Genomic DNA, 22,411 nt, shown 5'->3' on the forward strand with positions numbered 1-22,411 from the left:
GCTTTGAGCATGACGAGTAGATATCAAGGAAATCTAGGTGAGAGTCACTGGATTACCGTCAAGAACATCCTTAAGTACTTGCGAAGGACTAAGGATTTTGTCTTAATGTTTGGAGGTGACTCCGAGCTCTTTGTTAAGGGTTACACGGACTCCAGTTTTCAAACAGATAGAGATGACATGAAATCACAAGCTGGATTCGTTTTCATGCTCAATGGTGGTGCCGTAAGCTGGAGAAGCTTCAAGGAAGCTGTGGCTGCGGATTCTACAATGGAGGCTCATTACATAGCAGCATCAGAAGCTGCCAAGGAAGCGATGTGGATCAAGCAATTCTTGGAAGGGCTAAAAGTAGTACCTACCGCCAATGATCCCATTACTCTCTATTGTGACAACAATGGGACAATCTTCCAATCTAAAGAGCCCAAGTCTAGTAATAGATCTAGGCATATACTTAGAAAAATCCAAGTAATTAGAGATTTCATCGAAAGGAAGGAAATTGCGATTTTTAAGGTTGGGACGGATGACAACATTGCTGATCCGCTCACCAAGCCTTTATCGCAGGCTAAACATGATGGACATGTTGTGTCCATGGGACTTAAACCCATGCCAGTTTTATGTTAGATTTTGATATGAAATAAAAGAGTTGTTTTATTTGTTCATATGCATAATCACATTTGTCTTTTAATTTTTCATTACTTTGTCATATTCAAATGGGTTGTAAAGACAAGATTGAACCCCATTAAAGTGAACTAAATTGACATAGTAATCGCGCATAGTCACTTGTATGAGGTGACGTCTCGAAGTGACTAGAGTTTGATGCGATTGATGGCAAGTTCAAGTGCCATAGAGTCATAAGAGATGACTAGTCGATCACATAGGCAGACGGTTTGGAACACTCTGTTGGGCCTAATGACCGCTTATGGAGTTCTGGCAAATTATATGGCCTGGTTGTGGCAAGAGCTACTGTAGTATTCTAATGAGTCGATTCTTTTGACTAAAGACTGTTCGCTCAAGGTGGCACAGTTTCAGAGTAACTTTGATTTATGTTCCTACGACCTTCGTAAATGGGGTTAAAAGGGCTTATTTTGGGTTATGATGAGCTGTGGCTAGTCGAAGGGAATAGTGCGATAGGAATTGTCAGGGCCACTGGAGGAGTAATGAATTGGAAATGCGTGACGACGCTCGAAAGGTATCTATGGTAGATAATTCCGGTCAATCAGTTGTTCTCCAGATCGAGGAAACCACTCTCGATATGATCACTTGCAAATACGACCTGAAAGACACCTTGCATTGAGTGGGAGATAGAAATAGGACAAGAGAATTGGTGACGCACACTTGTCGAGGACAAGTGGGAGATTGTTGGAGTGTCCCCGACAATAATGCGATCACATTGTTGATCATATTGAGATCACATGTTTAAATCTCATATTAAGAATACATGAGGGAAAGTAATACTTCTTAGTCAACTGGTCCACAAATATCAGTAATGAGTGGCTGACTAGATTTTGACATTACTGTCGTACGACAGTGGTGATAAGTTGATCCCCTAAGGTCATACCATCAAAATCAATGTAAGGAAATTGTTTTTTTCTTAATCTTTATTATTATGTTTTTATATTGCATGCACGTTACGTAGATCACTAAAATAACATATTATGAGATAATTTGTTTTTAATTAGAGAGTCTAACTTAGATCTATGATTATTCACGAGTCACATGGACTATGAACAAGGACAAATGGTTCACACAATGAGTCATAAGGACTAAAGAATAAAGACAAATGGTTCACACAACGAGTCACAAGGACCAATGAACAAGGACAAATGGTTCACACAACGAGTCACAAGGACTAATGAACTGATGCGCTAGAAGATGCCGAGGAGGTCAAGGTTGGGCCAACTGATGAACATGGGCTGGTTGCTACTAATTCTCGAGTGGTGGATTATTTGGGCTCGCATTCCCAAGTCTAGGGAGTCGGAGTTTTATTTGTTGGGGATCCGAGTTGAGCTAGGCGTGTGGAGTTGAAGCAGGGAGATGATTGTTTATTTCCAATTCCGTTATTTCCTTAATTCCTATTCTGTTATTTCATTAATCTCGTTTTAGGATATTTTACTTACTGCTATTTTCTTTTTAAGCAAGTATAATATCTCATAGGAGATACTAGGTCAAGTTTATTAGTTTATTTGTAATCCTATATAAGGCGTTACAGGCTGCTGCGTTTTGATTCATTCATCGATAAATAAAAACTCAGAAAACCCGATCAAGTTTGATCACCAAACCCTAGATTTGAAAACGTACTTCAAGTCTTTCGCGATTGTTGTTCGGGCTTCGAACTCCTTCGTTATTAGCTGCTAACTCAGGTCGAATCTCAAGCCTAAATATCCCTTTCTTGTTTCATGATTGTACTGTTCATTCGTGTCACTGTTCACCGTCACTATTCATCCGTTACTATTCACCCGTTGTTTCGTTAGTATTGTTGTTGTTATTGCGTCATAAAATCACAAAAATAAGATTTTTGGTTTTCGCTATTCTGTTTTTGTTAGTTGCTGAAATTCGAGTCTTAAATCGTCACATTTAATTTGTTAATTGCTTCCGCGTTTTATATCATGAACAAGGACAAATGGTTCACACAATGAGTCACAAGGATTAATGAACAAGGATAAATGTTTAGCACAACAAGTCACAATGACAAGGACAAATGGTTCACACAACGAGTCACAAAGACTAATGAATAAGGATAAAATGTTCACACAATGAGTAAGAATAACAAGGACAAATGGTTAACACAACGAGTCACAGGGACTAATGAACAAGGACAAATGGTTGACACAACGAGTCACAAGGACTAATGAACAATGACAAATGGTTCACACAATTAGTCACAAGGATTAATGAACAAGGACAAATAGTTAGCACAACAAATCACAATGACAAGGACAAATGGTTCACAGAACGAGTCAGAAAGACTAATGAACAAGGACAAATGGTTCACTCAACGAGTCACAAGGACTAATGAACAAGGAGAAATGGTTCACACAACGAGTCAAATGGACTAATGAACAAGGACAAATGGATCACACAATTAGTCAAAAGGATTAATGAACAAGGACAAACGGTTAGCACAACAAATCACAATGACAAGGACAAATGTTTCACACAACGAGTCAGAAAGACTAATGAACAAGGACAAATGGTTCACACAACGAGTTCACTGGACTAATGAACAAGGACAAATGGTTCACACAATGAGTCACAAGGATTAATGAACAAGGACAAATGGTTCACACAACGAATCACAAGGACTAATGAATAAGGACAAATGGTTAGCACAACAAGTCACAATGACAAGGACAAATGGTTCACACAACGAGTTACAAAGACTAATTAATAAGGATAAATGGTTCACACAACGAGTCATAATAACAAGGACAAATGGTTAACACAACGAGTCACATGTTCTAATGAACTACGACAAATGGTTCACACAACGAGTCACAAGGACTAATGAACTAGGACAAATGGTTAACACAACGAGTCACAAGGATTAATGAACAAGGACAAATGGTTAGAACCAAAATCTACAATGACAAGGACAAATGGTTAACACAACGAGTCACAAAGAATATATGAATAAGGACAAACGGTTCACACAACAAGTCACAATGACAAGGATAAATGGTTCACACAACAAGTCACAAAAACTAATGAATAAGGATAAAATGTTCACACAACGAATCACAATAACAAGGACAAATGGTTAACACAACGAGTCACAGGGACTAATGAACAAGGACAAATGGTTCACACAACGAGTCACAAGGACTAATGAACTTGGACAAATGGTTCACACAACGAGTATGGGTATTGTCAAGTTTTGCATATGGCTATATGTAATGAGTCTGTAAAAACGTATGTATGTAGTTATAGGAATGTATGTAAGATATATGTAATTTCATATATGGGTCTGTACATGTACGTCTGCGTATAATAATACGTATAGTACTATTCAAACTTTTACTATTCATATCTACGGGTCAAGTTGTAACTCTAGAAGCCCGTGTCATGACAAAATTCAAAAAGCAAGGATCTGAGTGCGTGCAAAAGTTAGACAGCTGGTTATCACTTACCACAAGCGGCCAAGACAGCTGTTTTCCATAATTCAAAAGCAACGGACCAAAACAACCTGCAAATCAGAATTCAACAACTCATTCAGAAGCATATTCAACAGCACCAAGGGATTTCACTATAAAAGGAACCCCTCACCATTCAAGAATTATCAAGTTTTTAGAGAGTAGTATTGCCTTAAGCATACTAGCAACAAAAATCTAAAAATAAGTTATAATCAAAAATTCCTGTATCTATATTCAAATTTCATTGTAAGTTTTATTTTCAATCTTGTAATTTTCAAAGTTTATTTATCAAAAGTTTTAATCAACTTCTTTCATTGCTTTCATTTCTTTTAAACTGTTTTTCTTATCTTCTACTACCCCTGTTGGTACCTGGGTCTTCTCCTGGTATCAGAGCCATTTTAAGGCTCCAAACATACAGTGTCTGTCACCTTTAGGTAGGTGTTGGTAAAGTGTTGGTCAGCCCTGTTAAGTCCGTTGGTAAGCCGTGTTTAGGTGTTCCCGGTAGGGTGGTCCCACTGTTCCCATCTGCATATAGTCTGCATTCATTTGTGTGTCAAAACCTTCTTATGGCAAGCTGGCTAAGAAGAGCCTTTCCAATAGGAACAAGTAGAGATTTATCTACAGTTCAAAGTAATGAAATCAATGTTCCCGTTGATTTTTCAAATTGGGATATTCCAAAAGAAAATCCCACTGAAATTTACAAAATAGGAAACTTTGATTTCAAAACAGCTTTTTCTATAAGAACACATGAAGAAACAAGAAGCATTCATAATACCACCGAAACTTTACAATTGCTATCTCAAACTAGTTTAAAAAATTATATTAAAAAAGGTTATTGATTCATACATTTTGGGTTAGTCCAAGTAGCTGTCAAACCTTTGGTTCACAAAGGTATTGATCTACCAATCTATATGGCTTTAAGAGATAATCGTCTTAAAGCTTATAAAGATTCATTACTTGCAGTAATTCAAACTAATGTTTGCAATGGTCCTGTTTATTTCAACTGTTTTCCTGATTTTTCAGTTGATTTGCATGACCCATTAATTCAGGATGCTTTAACTTTAGATATTCATATTTTTGATAATAAATTCAAAGAATTTGCTAGAAACTTTGCAATAGTCTTTAGAATTTATTTCAAACTTATGTCATCTACTGTTAGTCCAAAATTCATTCATGAACCATCTTCTAAGGAAGAAACTATTTTCTTAGAAGTCCATTCAAAAGATAATAAAGCCAAATCCTTGGTAACTACAGCACGAGCACTTCCTTGGAATATGATTTCTATTCCAGAAGTACTACAGATTCCAAAGGAGTTACCAACTCCAAATATGATCAAAAAAAATTTGAATGATATAGAAGAAGATGATAACAGAGTTCTCTTACGATTTAATTCGTTTAGAGAAGCATCTTCCTCTTCTACATCCTTTCATGCTACTCCTTCAAGAAAGTCTTTTTCCAATATAGAAAATTCTGATCTGACTTATAAAGTCCATTTCAAATCTCCAATTCCAGAGCATGAAGCAACTTCATCTCCTCCTCAATCTCCAACCTTGTCGGATTTTCATTCTGTCATGGTTATTACTTCTGAAAAGAAGTTCCAAATTGATAAAGATCTTCTTCGTAAAGATTTTATGTCAGAAACTAATAATCAAAATAGAGATTGGTTTCGTCTTTTCAAAGAAAATATTAAAGATCAAATCCGTGAATATTGGTATGCTGATATGGAAAGATTAGCACTCAATATTCCATTTTTTACCTGGTTCTCTCTTCATTGTTCTAGAAATGGGATTAATAATCCCTATGAACAATCTTATATTCAAGTCCAAACACAATTAACAAAAAATTGGAATATGAAGGATGGAAGAACTGTCACTTCTATTCATCCTCCTCCTTCAGCCTTTACATTTTCGGTTGGAGGCAATAATCTTGAAGCTATTCCTTTTAAAATGGGTAGAATTGATCATCCAAATGAAGCGGTAGTTGTTGAAGATATTGTCACAAAGAATATATGAATAAGGACAAACGGTTCACACAATAAGTCACAATGATAAGGATAAATGGTTCACACAACAAGTCACAAAAACTAATGAATAAGGATAAAATGTTCACACAACGAATCACAATAACAAGGACAAATGGTTAACACAACGAGTCACAGGGACTAATGAACAAGGACAAATGGTTCACATAACGAGTCACAAGGACTAATGAACTTGGACAAATGGTTCACACAATTAGTCACAAGGATTAATGAACAAGGACAAATGGTTAGCACAACAAGTCACAATGACAAGGACAAATGGTTCACACAACGAGTCAGAAAGACTAATGAACAAGGACAAAGGGTTACACAACGAGTCACAAGGACTAATGAACAAGGACAAATGGTTCACAAAATGAGTCACAAGGAATAATGAACAAGGACAAATGGTTCACACAATTAGTCACAAGGATTAATGAACAAGGACAAATGGTTCACACAACGAGTCACAAGGACTAATGAACTAGGACAAATGGTTAACACAACGTGTCACAAGGATTAATGAACAAGGACAAATGGTTAGAACCAAAATCTACAATGACAAGGACAAATGGTTAACACAACGAGTCACAAAGAATATATGAATAAGGACAAACGGTTCACACAACAAGTCACAATGACAAGGATAAATGGTTCACACAACAAGTCACAAAAACTAATGAATAAGGATAAAATGTTCACACAACGAATCACAATAACAAGGACAAATGGTTAACACAACGAGTCACACGGACTAATGAACAAGGACAAATGGTTCACACAACGAGTCACAAGGACTAATGAACTTGGACAAATGGTTCACACAATTAGTCACAAGGATTAATGAACAAGGACAAATGGTTAGCACAACAAGTCACAATGACAAGGACAAATGGTTCACACAACGAGTCAGAAAGACTAATGAACAAGGACAAAGGGTTACACAACGAGTCACAAGGACTAATGAACAAGGACAAATGGTTCACAAAACGAGTCACAAGGAATAATGAACAAGGACAAATGGTTCACACAATTAGTCACAAGGATTAATGAACAAGGACAAATGGTTAGCACAACAATTCACAATGACAAGGACAAATGGCTCACACAATGAGTCAAAAAGACTAATAAACAAGGACAAATGGTTCACACAACGAGTCACAAGGACTAATGAACAAGGAAAAATGGTTCATACAACGAGTCACAATGACTAATGCACAAGGACAAATGGTTTACACAATGAGTCACAAAGATTAATGAACAAGGACGAATGGTTAGCACAACAAGTCACAATGACAAGGACAAATGGTTCACACAACGAGTCACAAAGCCTAATGAATAAGGATAAAATGTTCACACATCGAGTCACAATAACAAGGACAAATGGTTAACACAACGAGTCATAGGGACTAATGGAACAAGGACAAATGGTTCACACAACGAGTCACAAGGACTAATGAACATGGACAAATGGTTCACACAATTAGTCACAAGGATTAATAAACAACGACAAATGGTTAGCACAACAAGTCACAATGTCAAGGACAAATGGTTCACACAACGAGTCAGAAAGACTACTGAACAAAGACAAATGGTTACACAACGAGTCACAAGGACTAATGAACAAGGACAAATGGTTCACACAACGAGTCAAAAGGACTGATGAACAAGGAAAAATGGTTAAGGTAACTAGTTAGAAGGACTGATGAACAAGGACAAATGGTTAACACAACAAGTCACAATGACAAGGACAAATGGTTCACACAGCGAGTTAGAAAGACTAATGAACAAGGACAAATGGTTCACACATTGAGTCACAAGGACTAATGAACAAGGACAAATGGTTCACACAATGAGTCAAATGGACTAATGAACAACGTTAAATGGTTCACACAATGAGTCACAAGGATTAATGAAGAAGGACAAATGGTTCATACAACGAGTCACAAGGACTAATGTACAAGGACAAATGGTTGACACAATGAGTCACAATGATTAATGAATAAAGACAAATAATGGTTAGCACAACAAGTCACAATGACAAGGACAAATGGTTCATACAACGAGTTACAAAGACTAATAAATAAGGATAAATGGTTCACACAACGAGTCACAGGGACTAATGAAGAAGAACAAATGGTTCACACAATGAGTCACAAGGATTAATGAACAACGACAAATGGTTAGCATAACAATTCACAATGACAAGGACAAATGGTTCACACAACGAGTCACAAAGACTAATGATTAAGGATAAAATGTTCAAACAATGAGTAACAATAACAAGGACAAATGGCTAACACAACGAGTCACAGGGACTAATGAACAAGGACAAATGGTTCACACAACGAGTGACAAGGATTAATGAAAAAGGACAAATGGTTCACACAATTAGTCACAAGGATTAATGAACAAGGACAAATGGTTAGCACAACAAATCACAATGACAAGGACAAATGGTTCACAAAACGAGTCAGAAAGACTAATGAACAAGGACAACTGGTTCACACAACGAGTCAACTGGACTAATGAACAAAGACAAATGTTTCACACAATAAGTCACATGGATTAATGAACAAGGACAAATGGTTCACACAACGAGTGACAAGGATTAATGAAAAAGGATAAATGGTTGGCACAACAAGTCACATTGACAAGGACAAATGGTTCACACAACGAGTTACAAAGACTAATTAATAAGGATAAATGGTTCACACAATGAGTCAGAAAGACTAATGAACAAGGACAACTGGTTCACACAACGAGTCAACTGGACTAAGGAACAAGGACAAATGGTTCACACAATGAGTCACATGTTCTAATGAACTACGACAAATGGTTACACAAGGAGTCCGAAGGACTAATGAACAAGGACAAATGGTTAGCACAACAAGTCACAATGACAAGGATAAATGGTTCACACAACGAGTCACAAAGACTAATGAATAAGGATAAAATGTTCACACAATGAGTAAGAATAACAAGGACAAATGGTTAACACAATGAGTCACAGGGACTAATGAACAAGGATAAATGGTTCACACAACGAGTCACAAGGACTAATAAACAATGACAAATGGTTCACACAACGAGTCAGAAAGACGAATGAACAAGAACAACTGGTTCACACAACGAGTCAACTAGACTAATGAACATGGACAAATGGTTCACACAATGAGTCACAAGGATTAATGAACAAGGACAAATGGTTCAAACAACGAGTCACAAGGATTAATGAACAAGGACAAATGGTTAGCACAACAAGTCACAATGACAAGGACAAATGGTTCACACAACGAGTTACGAAGACTAATTAATAAGGATAACTGGTTCACACAACGAGTCAGAAAGACTAATGAACAAGGACAACTGGTTCACACAACGAGTCAACTTGACTAATGAACAAGGACAGATTGTTTCACACAATGAGTCTTATGTTCTAATGAACTACGACAAATGGTTACATAATGAGTCGCAAGGACTAATGAACAAGGACAAATGGTTAGCACAACAAGTCACAATGACAAGGACAAATGGTTCACACAACGAGTCACAAACACTATATGAATAAGGACAAACGGTTCCCATAATGAGTCACACAGATTATTGAATAAGGATAAATGGTTCACACAACGAGTTACAATAACTAAGACAAATGGTTAACACAACAAGTCACAGGGACTAATGAACAAAGACAAATGGTTCACAGAACGAGTCACAAGAAATAATGAACAAAGACAAATGGTTCACACAATTACTCACAAGGATTAAATAACAAGGACAAATGGTTAGCACAACAAGTCACAATGATAAGGACAAATGGTTCACACAACGAGTTAGAAAGACTAATGAAAAAGGACAAATGGTTCACACAACGAGTCAGAAAGACTAATGAACAAGGACAAATGGTTCACTCAACGAGTCACAAGGACTAATGAACAAGGATAAATGGTTCATACAACGAGTCAAATGGATTAATGAACAAGGACAAATGGTTCACACAATTAGTCACAAGGATTAATGAACAAGGACAAATGGTTAGCACAACAAATCACAATGACAAGGACAAATGGTTGACACAACGAGTTAGAAAGACTAATGAAAAAGGACAAATGGTTCACACAACGAGTTCACTAGACTAATGAACAAGCACAAATGGTTCACACAATGAACCACAAGGATTAATGAACAAGGACAAATGGTTCACACAACGAATCACAAGGATTAATGAATAAGGACAAATGGTTAGCACAACTAGTCACAATGACAAGGACAAATGGTTCACACAACGAGTTACAAAGACTAATTAATAAGGATAAATGGTTCACACAACGAGTCATAATAACAAGGACAAATGGTTAACACAACGAGTCCCATGTTCTAATGAACTACGAAAAATGGTTCACACAACGAGTCACAAGGACTAATTAACTAGGACAAATGGTTAACACAACGAGTCACAAGGATTAATGAACAAGGACAAATGGTTAGCACATAAATCTACAATGACAAGGACAAATGGTTCACACAACGAGTCACAAAGACTATATGAATAAGGACAAACGGTTCACACAACGAGTCACAAAGACTATTGAATAAGAATAAATGGATCACACAACGATTTAAAATAACAAGGAAAAATGGTTAACACAACGAGCCACAAGGACTAACGAACAAGGACAAATGGTTCACATAACGAGTCACAAGGAATAATGAACAAAGACAAATGGTTCACACAATTAGTCACAAGGATTAATGAACAAGGACAAATGGTTAGCACAACAAGTCACAATGATAAGGACAAATGGTTCACACAATGAGTCAGAAAGACTAATGAACAAGGACAAACGGTTCACTCAACGAGTCACAAGGACTAATGAACAAGGGGAAATAGTTCAAATAACGAGTCAAATGTACTAATGAACACGGATAAATGGTTCTCACAATTAGTCACAAGTATTAATGAACAAGGAAAAATGGTTCATACAACGAGTCACAAGGGCTAATGAACAAGTAAAAATGGTTCACACAATGAGTCACAAGGATTAATAAATAAGAACAAATGGTTAGCACAACAACTCACAATGACAAGGGCAAATGGTTCACACAACGAGTCACAAAGACTAATGAATAAGGATAAAATGTTCACACAACGAGTCACTCGGACTAATGAACAAGGACAAAAGGTTCACTCAAACGAGTCACATGGCTTAATGAACAAGGAAAAATGATTCACACAACGAGTCACAAGGACTAATGGACATGGACAAATGGTTCACACAATGAGTCACAAGGATTAATGAACAAGGACAAATGGTTAAGGTAACCTGTCAGAAGGACTAATGAACAAGGACAAATGGTTAGCACAAGAAGTCACAATGACAAGGAAAAATGGTTCACACAGCGAGTCAGAAAGACTAATGAATAAAGATAAAATGTTCACACAATGAGTAAGAATAACAAGGACAAATGGTTAACACAATGAGTCACAGGGACTAATGAACAAGGATAAATGGTTCACACAACGAGTCACAAGGACTAATAAACAATGACAAATGGTTCACACAATTAGTCACAAGGATTAATGAACAAAGACAAATGGTTAGCACAATAAATCACAATGACAGGGACAAATGGTTCACGCAACGAGTCAGAAAGACGAATGAACAAGGACAAATGGTTCACACAATGAGTCACAAGGATTAATGAACAAGGACAAATGGTTCAAACAACGAGTCACATGGATTAATGAACAAGGACAAATGGTTAGCACAACAAGTCACAATGACAAGGACAAATGGTTCACACAACGAGTTACGAAGACTAATTAATAAGGATAACTGGTTCACACAACGAGTCAGAAAGACTAATGAACAAGGACAACTGGTTCACACAACGAGTCAACTGGACTAATGAACAAGGACAAATGGTTCACACAATGAGTCTTATGTTCTAATGAACTACGACAAATGGTTACATAATGAGTCGCAAGGACTAATGAACTAGGACAAATGGTTAGCACAACAAGTCCAATGACAAGGACAAATGGTTCACACAACAAGTCACAAACACTATATGAATAAGGACAAACGGTTCCCTCAATGAGTCACAAAGATTATTGAATAAGGATAAATGGTTCACACAACAAGTTACAATAACAAAGACAAATGGTTAATACAACAAGTCACAAGGACTAATGAACAAGGACAAATGGTTCACAGAACGAGTCACCAGAAATAATGAACAAAGACAAATGGTTCACACAATTACTCACAAGGATTAAATAACAAGGACAAATGGTTAGCACAACAAGTCACAATGATAAGGACAAATGGTTCACACAATGAGTCAGAAAGACTAATGAACAAGGACAAATGGTTCACTCAACGAGTCACAAGGACTAATGAACAAGGATAAATGGTTCATACAACGAGTCAAATGGACTAATGAACAAGGACAAATGGTTCACACAATTAGTCACAAGGATTAATGAACAAGGACAAATGGTTAGCACAACAAATCACAATGACAAGGACAAATGGTTCACACAACGAGATAGAAAGACTAATGAACAAGGACAAATGGTTCACACAACGAGTTCACTAGACTAATGAACAAGCACAAATGGTTCACACAATGAACCACAAGGATTAATGAACAAGGACAAATGGTTCACACAACGAATCACAAGGATTAATGAATAAGGACAAATGGTTAGCACAACTAGTCACAATGACAAGGACAAATGGTTCACACAACGAGTTACAAAGATTAATTAATAAGGATAAATGGTTCACACAACGAGTCATAATAACAAGGACAAATGGTTAACACAACGAGTCACATGTTCTAATGAACTACGAAAAATGGTTCACACAACGAGTCATAAGGACTAATGAACTAGGACAAATAGTTAACACAACGAGTCACAAGGATTAATGAACAAGGACAAATGGTTAGCACAAAAATCTACAATGACAAGGACAAATGGTTCACACAACGAGTCACAAAGACTATATGAATAAGGACAAACGGTTCACACAACGAGTCACAAAGACTATTGAATAAGATTAAATGGGTCACACAACTATTTAAAATAACAAGGAAAAATGGTTAACACAACGAGCCACAAAGACTAACGAACAAGGACAAATGGTTCACATAACGAGTCACAAGGAATAATGAACAAAGACAAATGGTTCACACAATTAGTCACAAGGATTAATGAACAAGGACAAATGGTTAGCACAACAAGTCACAATGATAAGGACAAATGGTTCACACAATGAGTCAGAAAGACTAATGAACAAGGACAAACGGTTCACTCAACGAGTCACAAGGACTAATGAACAAGGGGAAATAGTTCACATAACGAGTCAAATGGACTAATGAACACGGATAAATGGTTCTCACAATTAGTCACAAGGATTAATGAACAAGGAAAAATGGTTCATACAACGAGTCACAAGGGCTAATGAACAAGTAAAAATGGTTCACACAATGAGTCACAAGGATTAATAAATAAGAACAAATGGTTAGCACAACAAGTCACAATGACAAGGGCAAATGGTTCACACAACGAGTCACAAAGACTAATGAATAAGGATAAAATGTTCACACAACGAGTCACTCGGACTAATGAACAAGGACAAAAGGTTCACTCAAACGAGTCACATGGCTTAATGAACAAGGAAAAATGATTCACACAACGAGTCACAAGGACTAATGAACATGGACAAATGGTTCACACAATGAGTCACAAGGATTAATGAACAAGGACAAATGGTTAGCACAACATGTCACAATGAGAAGGACAAATGGTTCACACAATGAGTCACAAAGATTAATGAATATGGATAAAATGTTCACACAACAAGTCACAATAACAAGGACAAATGGTTAACACAACGAGTCACAAGGACTAATGAACATGGATAAATGGTTCACACAACGAGTCACAAGGACTAATGAACAAGGACAAAAGGTTAGCCCAACAAGTCACATTTATTAATAAGCTAGGACAAATGGTTCACACAACGAGTCACAAGGGCTAATGAACAAGGACAAATGGTTCACACAACGATTCACATGGACTATCGAACAAGTACAATTGTTTTAACAGAACGAGTCACAAGGATTAATGAATAAGGACAAATGGTTCACACAACGAGTCACAAGGACTAATGAACATGGACAAATGGTTCACACAATTAGTCACAAGGACTAATGAACAAGGACAAATGGTTAGCACAACAAGTCACAATGACAACGACAAATGGTTCGCATAACGAGTCAGAAAGACTAATGAACAAGGACAAAGGGTTACACAACGAGTCACAAGGACTAATGAAAAAGGACAAATGGTTCACACAACGAGTCAAAAGGACTAATGAACAAGGACAAATGGTTAAGTTAACCTGTCTGAAGAACTAATGAACAAGGACAAATGGCTAGCACAAGAAGTCACAATGACAAGGATAAATGGTTCACACAGCGAGTCAGAAAGACTAATGAACAAGGATAAATGGTTCACACAATGAGTCACAAGGACTAATGAACAAGGGCAAATGGTTCACACAACGAGTCAAATGGACTAATGAACAAGGTTAAATGGTTCACACGATGAGTCACAAGGTTAAATGGTTCTGATACGAAAATTGCGCGGAAGCTGTTTAATAGAATAATGAACAATAATGAAAAAGAGATATTTGCTTCGAAATCTGCCAAGAAATAGAAACAATGGAATATTTGCTCGAATTAGACCTATAATTCGAACAATGGTGAACTATAATCAAGACCTATTGATTATAACTCGGGTTAAAGTTTGAAAACACGTCAAACAATAACAATTTTGGAACGAACGCGTCGAACCGATGTTTACAACTATAAACGAAAAACTCACTATTTTTATTCAATAACTCAATCGATATATAAAACAATACAACTGACTCCCTATTTATACTAATAGATCGACTTGCTAAACAAGCCAAATCTTCCTAATTGTCTTTCTTAAAGCTAATACAATTACCTTATTTATTCTAACAGAAATTAGGAAATCAATAAACTAGTAATAATCTAATTAGGAAATTAACTAGTCCTAATGGTTTGTGGAAAACCTTTATTTTGTATCATACTCCCTTTCTTCAAAAGAATCGTCCCGATTCTTAGAACCATGGAATCCACCGGGATCGAATACAATCCTAGTAAATTCAGATGCAAAATTGACTAAGAATATGAAGTTATTCGTGAAAATCATTGCTCTTCTTTTCAGCTTGTCATCTTCAATGCAGCCTTCAAGCTTATCCATCTTTTCCCATATGAGCTCGTGCCTTCCACCCCACCACCCTCCTTGCACGACATCAAGCTTTAATCTTTTTGAATCACCTATGTCAACTACAGGAATCCGGTTCATAATATAATTATGCCCATCAGCATTACTAAATAGTTTTCCTTTGACGCACTTATTAACTAGATCTTGTTCATGAAAAATAACATCACCATCAACCTCAATTGTCTCCTTATCATTATAATCATCAAAAATAGGAGGTGATGTCAGATCAAACTTAACATTCTCCTCGTAGATGCTTTGACTTGAGAATTCTCCCGACATGTCTTCTTCTTTTTGCCCCTTTTTTTTCAGTTTTTTTTTTCGCGGATGAACAGTACCGCGTCGTGAACAGTAAATTTTTTTTTTTTTTTTGCAACCTTCACGCCTTGAGTAGCAAGTTACTAGGACCGTGCTCCTTGAATCAAAACCGATTAACCCTCAAACTACCTGCTTGAGTTTAACCCTTGAACTCCAATCGCAATCAGAAATTCAACTAACAACTTGGTTTTGACACGCCTAGGACCGTCTAGATTTGAGGAAATCAAGAGCCGAAGCTCTGATACCACTTATGATACGAAAATTGCGCGGAAGCGGTTTAATAGAATAATGAACAATAATGAAAAAGGGATATTTGCTTCGAAATCTGCCAAGAAATCGAAACAATGGAATATTTGCTCGAATTAGACCTATAATTCGAACAATGGTGAACTATAATCAAGATCTATTGATTATAACTCGGGTTAAAGTTTGAAAACGCGTCAAACAATAAAAATTTTGGAACGAACGCGTCGAACCGATGTTTACAACTATAAACGAAAAACTCACTATTTTTATTCAATAACTCAATCGATATATAAAGCAATACAACTGACTCCCTATTTATACTAATAGATCGACTTGCTAAACAAGCCAAACCTTCCTAATTGTCTTTTTTAAAGCTAATACAATTACCTTATTTATTCTAACAGAAATTAGGAAATAAATAAACTAGTAATAATCTAATTAGGAAATAAACTAGTCATAATGGTTTGTGGAAAACCTTTATTTTGTATCAGGTTCACATAATGAGTCACAAGGATTAATGAAGAAGGACAAATGGTTCACACAACAATTCACAATGACAAGGACAAATGGTTCAAACAACGACTCACAAAGACTAATGAATAAGGATAAAATGTTCACACAACGAGTAACAATAACAACGACAAATGGTTAACACAACGAGTCACAGAGACTAATGAACAAGGACAAATGGTTCAAACAATGAGTCACAAGGACTAATGAACAAGGACAGATGGTTCACACAATTAGTCACAGGGATTAATGAACAAGGACAACTTGTTAGCACAACAAGTAACAATGACAAGGACAAATAGTTCACACAACGAGTCAAAAAGACTAATGAACAAGGACAAATGGTTCACACAACGAGACAATTGGACTAATGAACAAGGACAAATGGTTCACACAATGAGTCACAAGGATTAATTAACAAGGACAAATGGTTCACACAACGAGTCACAAGGATTAATGAACAAGGACAAATGGTTAACACAACGAGTCATATGTTCTAATTAACTAGGACAAATGGTTCACACAACGAGTCACAATGACTTATGAACAAGGACAAATGGATAAGGCAACGAGTCACAAGGACTAATGAACAAGGACAAATGGTTAGCACAAAAAGTCATAATGACAAGGACAAATGATTCACACAACGAGTCAAAAAGACTATATGAATAAGGACAAATGGTTCACACAACGAGTCACAAAGACTATTGGATTAGGATAAATGGTTCAAACGAGTCACATGGACTAATGAACAAGGACAAATGGTTCACATAACGAGTCACAAGGAATAATGAACAAGGACAAAAGGTTCACACAATTAGTCACAAGGATTAATGAACAAGGACAAATGGTTAGCACAACAAGTCACAATGATAAGGACAAATGGTTCACACAATGAGTCAGATAGACTAATAAACAAGGACAAATGGTTCACACAACGAGTCACAAGGATTAATTAAAATGGAAAAATGGTTCATAAAACGAGTCACAAGGACTAATGCACATGGACAAATGGTTTACACAATGAGTCACAAGGATTAATGAACAAGGACGAATGGTTAGCACAACAAGTCACAATGACAAGGACAAATGGTTCACACAACGAGTCACAAAGACTAATGAATAAGGATAAAATGTTCACACAACGAGTCACAATAACAAGGACAAATGGTTAACACAACGAGTCACAGGGACTAATGAACAAGGACAAATGGTTCACACAACGAGTCACAAGGACTATTGAACATGGACAAATGGTTCACACAACGAGTCACAACGACTAATGAACAAGGAAAAATGGTTCACAGAGCGAGTCAAATGGACTAATGAACAAGGACAAATGGTTCGCACAATTAGTCACAATAATTAATGAACAAGGAAAAATGGTTCATACAACGAGTCACAGGGACTAATGCACAAGGACAAATGGTTTACACAATGAGTCACAAGAATTAATGAACAAGGACGACTGGTTAGCACAACAAGTCACAATGACAAGGATAAATGGTTCACACAACAAGTCACAAAGACTAATGAATAAGGTCAAATTGTTCACACAATGAGTCACAATAACAAGGACAAATGGTTAACACAACGATTCACAAGGACTAATGAACATGGACAAATGGTTCAACAATTAGTCACAAGGATTAATGAACAAGGACAAATGGTTAGCACAACAAGTCATAATGATAAGGACAAATGGTTCACACAATGAGTCAGAAAGACTAATAAACAAGGACAAATGGTTCACACAACGAGTCACAACGAAAAATAGTTCACACGGCGAGTCAAATGGACTAATGAACAACGGCAAATGGTTCACACAATTAGTCACAAGAATTAATGAACAAGGAAAAATGTTTCATACAACGAGTCACAAGAACTAATGCACAAGGACAAATGGTTTACACAATGAGTCACAAGGATTAATGAATAAGGACGAATGGTTAGCACAACAAGTCACAATGACAAGGACAAATGGTTCACACAACAAGTCACAAAGACTAATGAATAAGGATAAAATGTTCACACAACGAGTCACAATAAAAAGGACAAATGGTTAACACAACGAGTCACAGGGACTAATAAACAAGGACAAATGGTTCACACAACGAGTCACAAGGACTAATGAACATGGACAAATGGTTCACACAATTTGTCACAAGGATTAATGAACATGGACAAATGGTTAGCACAACAAGTCACAATGAAAAGGACAAATGGTTCACATAACAAGTTAGAAAGACTAATGAACAAGGACGAAGGGTTACACAACGAGTCACAAGGACTAACGAAAAAGGACAAATGGTTCACACAATGAGTCAAAAGGACTAATGAACAAAGAGAAATGGTTAAGGTAACGAGTCAGAAGGACTAATGAACAAGGACAAATGGCTAGCACAACAAGTCACAATGATAAGGACAAATGGTTCACACAGCGAGTCAGAAAGACTAATGAACAAGGATAAATGGTTCATACAATGAGTCACAAGGACTAATGAACAAGGACAAATGGTTCACAAAACGAGTCAAATGGACTAATGAACAAGGTTAAAGGGTTCACACAATGGGTCACAAGGTTAAATGGTTCACATAATGAGTCACAAGGATTAATGAAGAAGGACAAATGGTTCACACAACAATTCACAATGACAAGGACAAATGGTTCAAACAACGACTCACAAAGACTAATGAATAAGGATAAAATGTTCACACAACGAGTAACAATAACTAAGACAAATGGTTAACACAACGAGTCACAGGGACTAATGAACAAGGACAAATGGTTCACACAATGAGTCACAAGGACTAATGAACAAGGACAGATGGTTCACACAATTTGTCACAACGATTAATGAACAAGGACAAATTTTTATCACAACAAGTAACAATGACAAGGACAAATGGTTCACACAACGAGTCAAAAAGACTAATGAACAAGGACAAATGGTTCACACAACGAGTCAACTGGACTAATGAACGAGGACAAATGATTCACACAATGAGTCACAAAGACTAATGAACAAGGACAAATGGTTCACATAACGAGTCAAATGGACTAATGAACAAGGTTAAATGGTTCACACAATGGGTCACAAGGTTAAATGGTTCACACAATAAGTCACAAGGATTAATGAAGAAGGACAAATGGTTCACACAACAATTCACAATGACAAGGACAAATGGTTCACACAACGACTCCCAAAGACTAATGAATAAGGATAAAATGTTCACATAACGAGTAACAATAACATAGACAAATGGTTAACACAACGAGTCACAGGGACTAATGAAGGATAAATGGTTCACACAATGAGTCACAAGGACTAATGAACAAGGACAGATGGTTCACACAATTAGTCACAAGGATTAATGACCAAGGACAAATTGTTAGCACAACAAGTAACAATGACAAGGACAAATGGTTCACACAACGAGTCAATTGGACTAATGAACGAGGACAAATGATTCACACAATGAGTCACAAGGATTAATTAACAAGGACAAATGGTTCACACAACGAGTCACAAGGATTAACGAACAAGGACAAATGGTTAATACACCGAGTCATATATTCTAATTAACTAGGACAAATGGTTCATACAACGAGTCACAAGGACTTATGAACAAGGACAAATGGTTAAGGCAACGAGTCATAAGGACTAATGAACAAGGACAAATGGTTAGCACAACAAGTCATAATGACAAGGACAAATGGTTCACACAACGAGTCACAAAGACTATATGAATAAGGACAAATGGTTCACACAACGAGTCACAAAGACTATTGGATTAGGATAAATGGTTTAAATGAGTCACAGGGACTAATGAACAAAGACAAATGGTTCACATATCGAGTCACAAGGAATAATGAACAAGGACAAATGGTTCACACAATTAGTCACAAGGATTAATGAACAAGGACAAATGGTTAGCACAACAAGTCACAATGATAAGGACAAATGGTTCACACAATGAGTCAGAAAGACTAATGAACAAGGACAAATGGCTAGCACAACAAGTCACAATGATAAGGACAAATGGTTCACACAGCGAGTTAGAAAGACTAATGAACAAGGATAAATGGTTCATACAATGAGTCACAAGGACTAATGAACAAGGACAAATGGTTCACACAACGAGTCAAATGGACTAATGAACAAGGTTAAAGGGTTCACACAATGGGTCACAAGGTTAAATGGTTCACACAATGAGTCACAAGGATTAATGAAGAAGGACAAATGGTTCACACAACAATTCACAATGACAAGGACAAATGGTTCAAACAACGACTCACAAAGACTAATGAATAAGGATAAAATGTTCACACAACGAGTAACAATAACTAAGACAAATGGTTAACACAACGAGTCACAGGGACTAATGAACAAGGACAAATGGTTCACACAATGAGTCACAAGGACTAATGAACAAGGACAGATGGTTCACACAATTTGTCACAACGATTAATGAACAAGGACAAATTGTTAGCACAACAAGTAACAATGACAAGGATAAATGGTTCACACAACGAGTCAAAAAGACTAATGGACAAGGACAAATGGTTCACACAACGAGTCAACTGGACTAATGAACGAGGACAAATGATTCACACAATGAGTCACAAAGACTAATGAACAAGGACAAATGGTTCACATAACGAGTCAAATGGACTAATGAACAAGGTTAAATGGTTCACACAATGGGTCACAAGGTTAAATGGTTCACACAATAAGTCACAAGGATTAATGAAGAAGGACAAATGGTTCACACAACAATTCACAATGACAAGGACAAATGGTTCACACAACGACTCACAAAGACTAATGAATAAGGATAAAATGTTCACATAACGAGTAACAATAACAAAGACAAATGGTTAACACAACGAGTCACAGGGACTAATGAACAAGGATAAATGGTTCACACAATGAGTCACAAGGACTAATGAACAAGGACAGATGGTTCACACAATTAGTCACAAGGATTAATGACCAAGGACAAATTGTTAGCACAACAAGTAACAATGACAAGGACAAATGGTTCACACAACGAGTCAATTGGACTAATGAACGAGGACAAATGATTCACACAATGAGTCACAAGGATTAATTAACAAGGACAAATGGTTCACACAACGAGTCACAAGGATTAACGAACAAGGACAAATGGTTAATACACCGAGTCATATGTTCTAATTAACTAGGACAAATGGTTCACACAACGAGTCACAAGGACTTATGAACAAGGACAAATGGTTAAGGCAACGAGTCATAAGGACTAATGAACAAGGACAAATGGTTAGCACAACAAGTCATAATGACAAGGACAAATGGTTCACACAACGAGTCACAAAGACTATATGAATAAGGACAAATGGTTCACACAACGAGTCACAAAGACTATTGGATTAGGATAAATGGTTTAAATGAGTCACAGGGAATAATGAACAAGGACAAATGGTTCACATATCGAGTCACAAGGAATAATGAACAAGGACAAATGGTTCACACAATTAGTCACAAGGATTAATGAACAAGGACAAATGGTTAGCACAACAAGTCACAATGATAAGGACAAATGGTTCACGCAATGAGTCAGAAAGACTAATGAACAAGGACAAATGGCTAGCACAACAAGTCACAATGATAAGGACAAATGGTTCAAACAGCGAGTCAGAAAGACTAATGAACAAGGATAAATGGTTCATACAATGAGTCACAAAGACTAATGAACAAGGACAAATGGTTCACACAACGAGTCAAATGGACTAATGAACAAGGTTAAAGGGTTCACACAATGGGTCACAAGGTTAAATGGTTCACACAATGAGTCACAAGGATTAATGAAGAAGGACAA

Source organism: Silene latifolia, chromosome 9, assembly GCF_048544455.1.
Source record: "Silene latifolia isolate original U9 population chromosome 9, ASM4854445v1, whole genome shotgun sequence".
NCBI classification, from domain to species: domain Eukaryota; kingdom Viridiplantae; phylum Streptophyta; class Magnoliopsida; order Caryophyllales; family Caryophyllaceae; genus Silene; species Silene latifolia.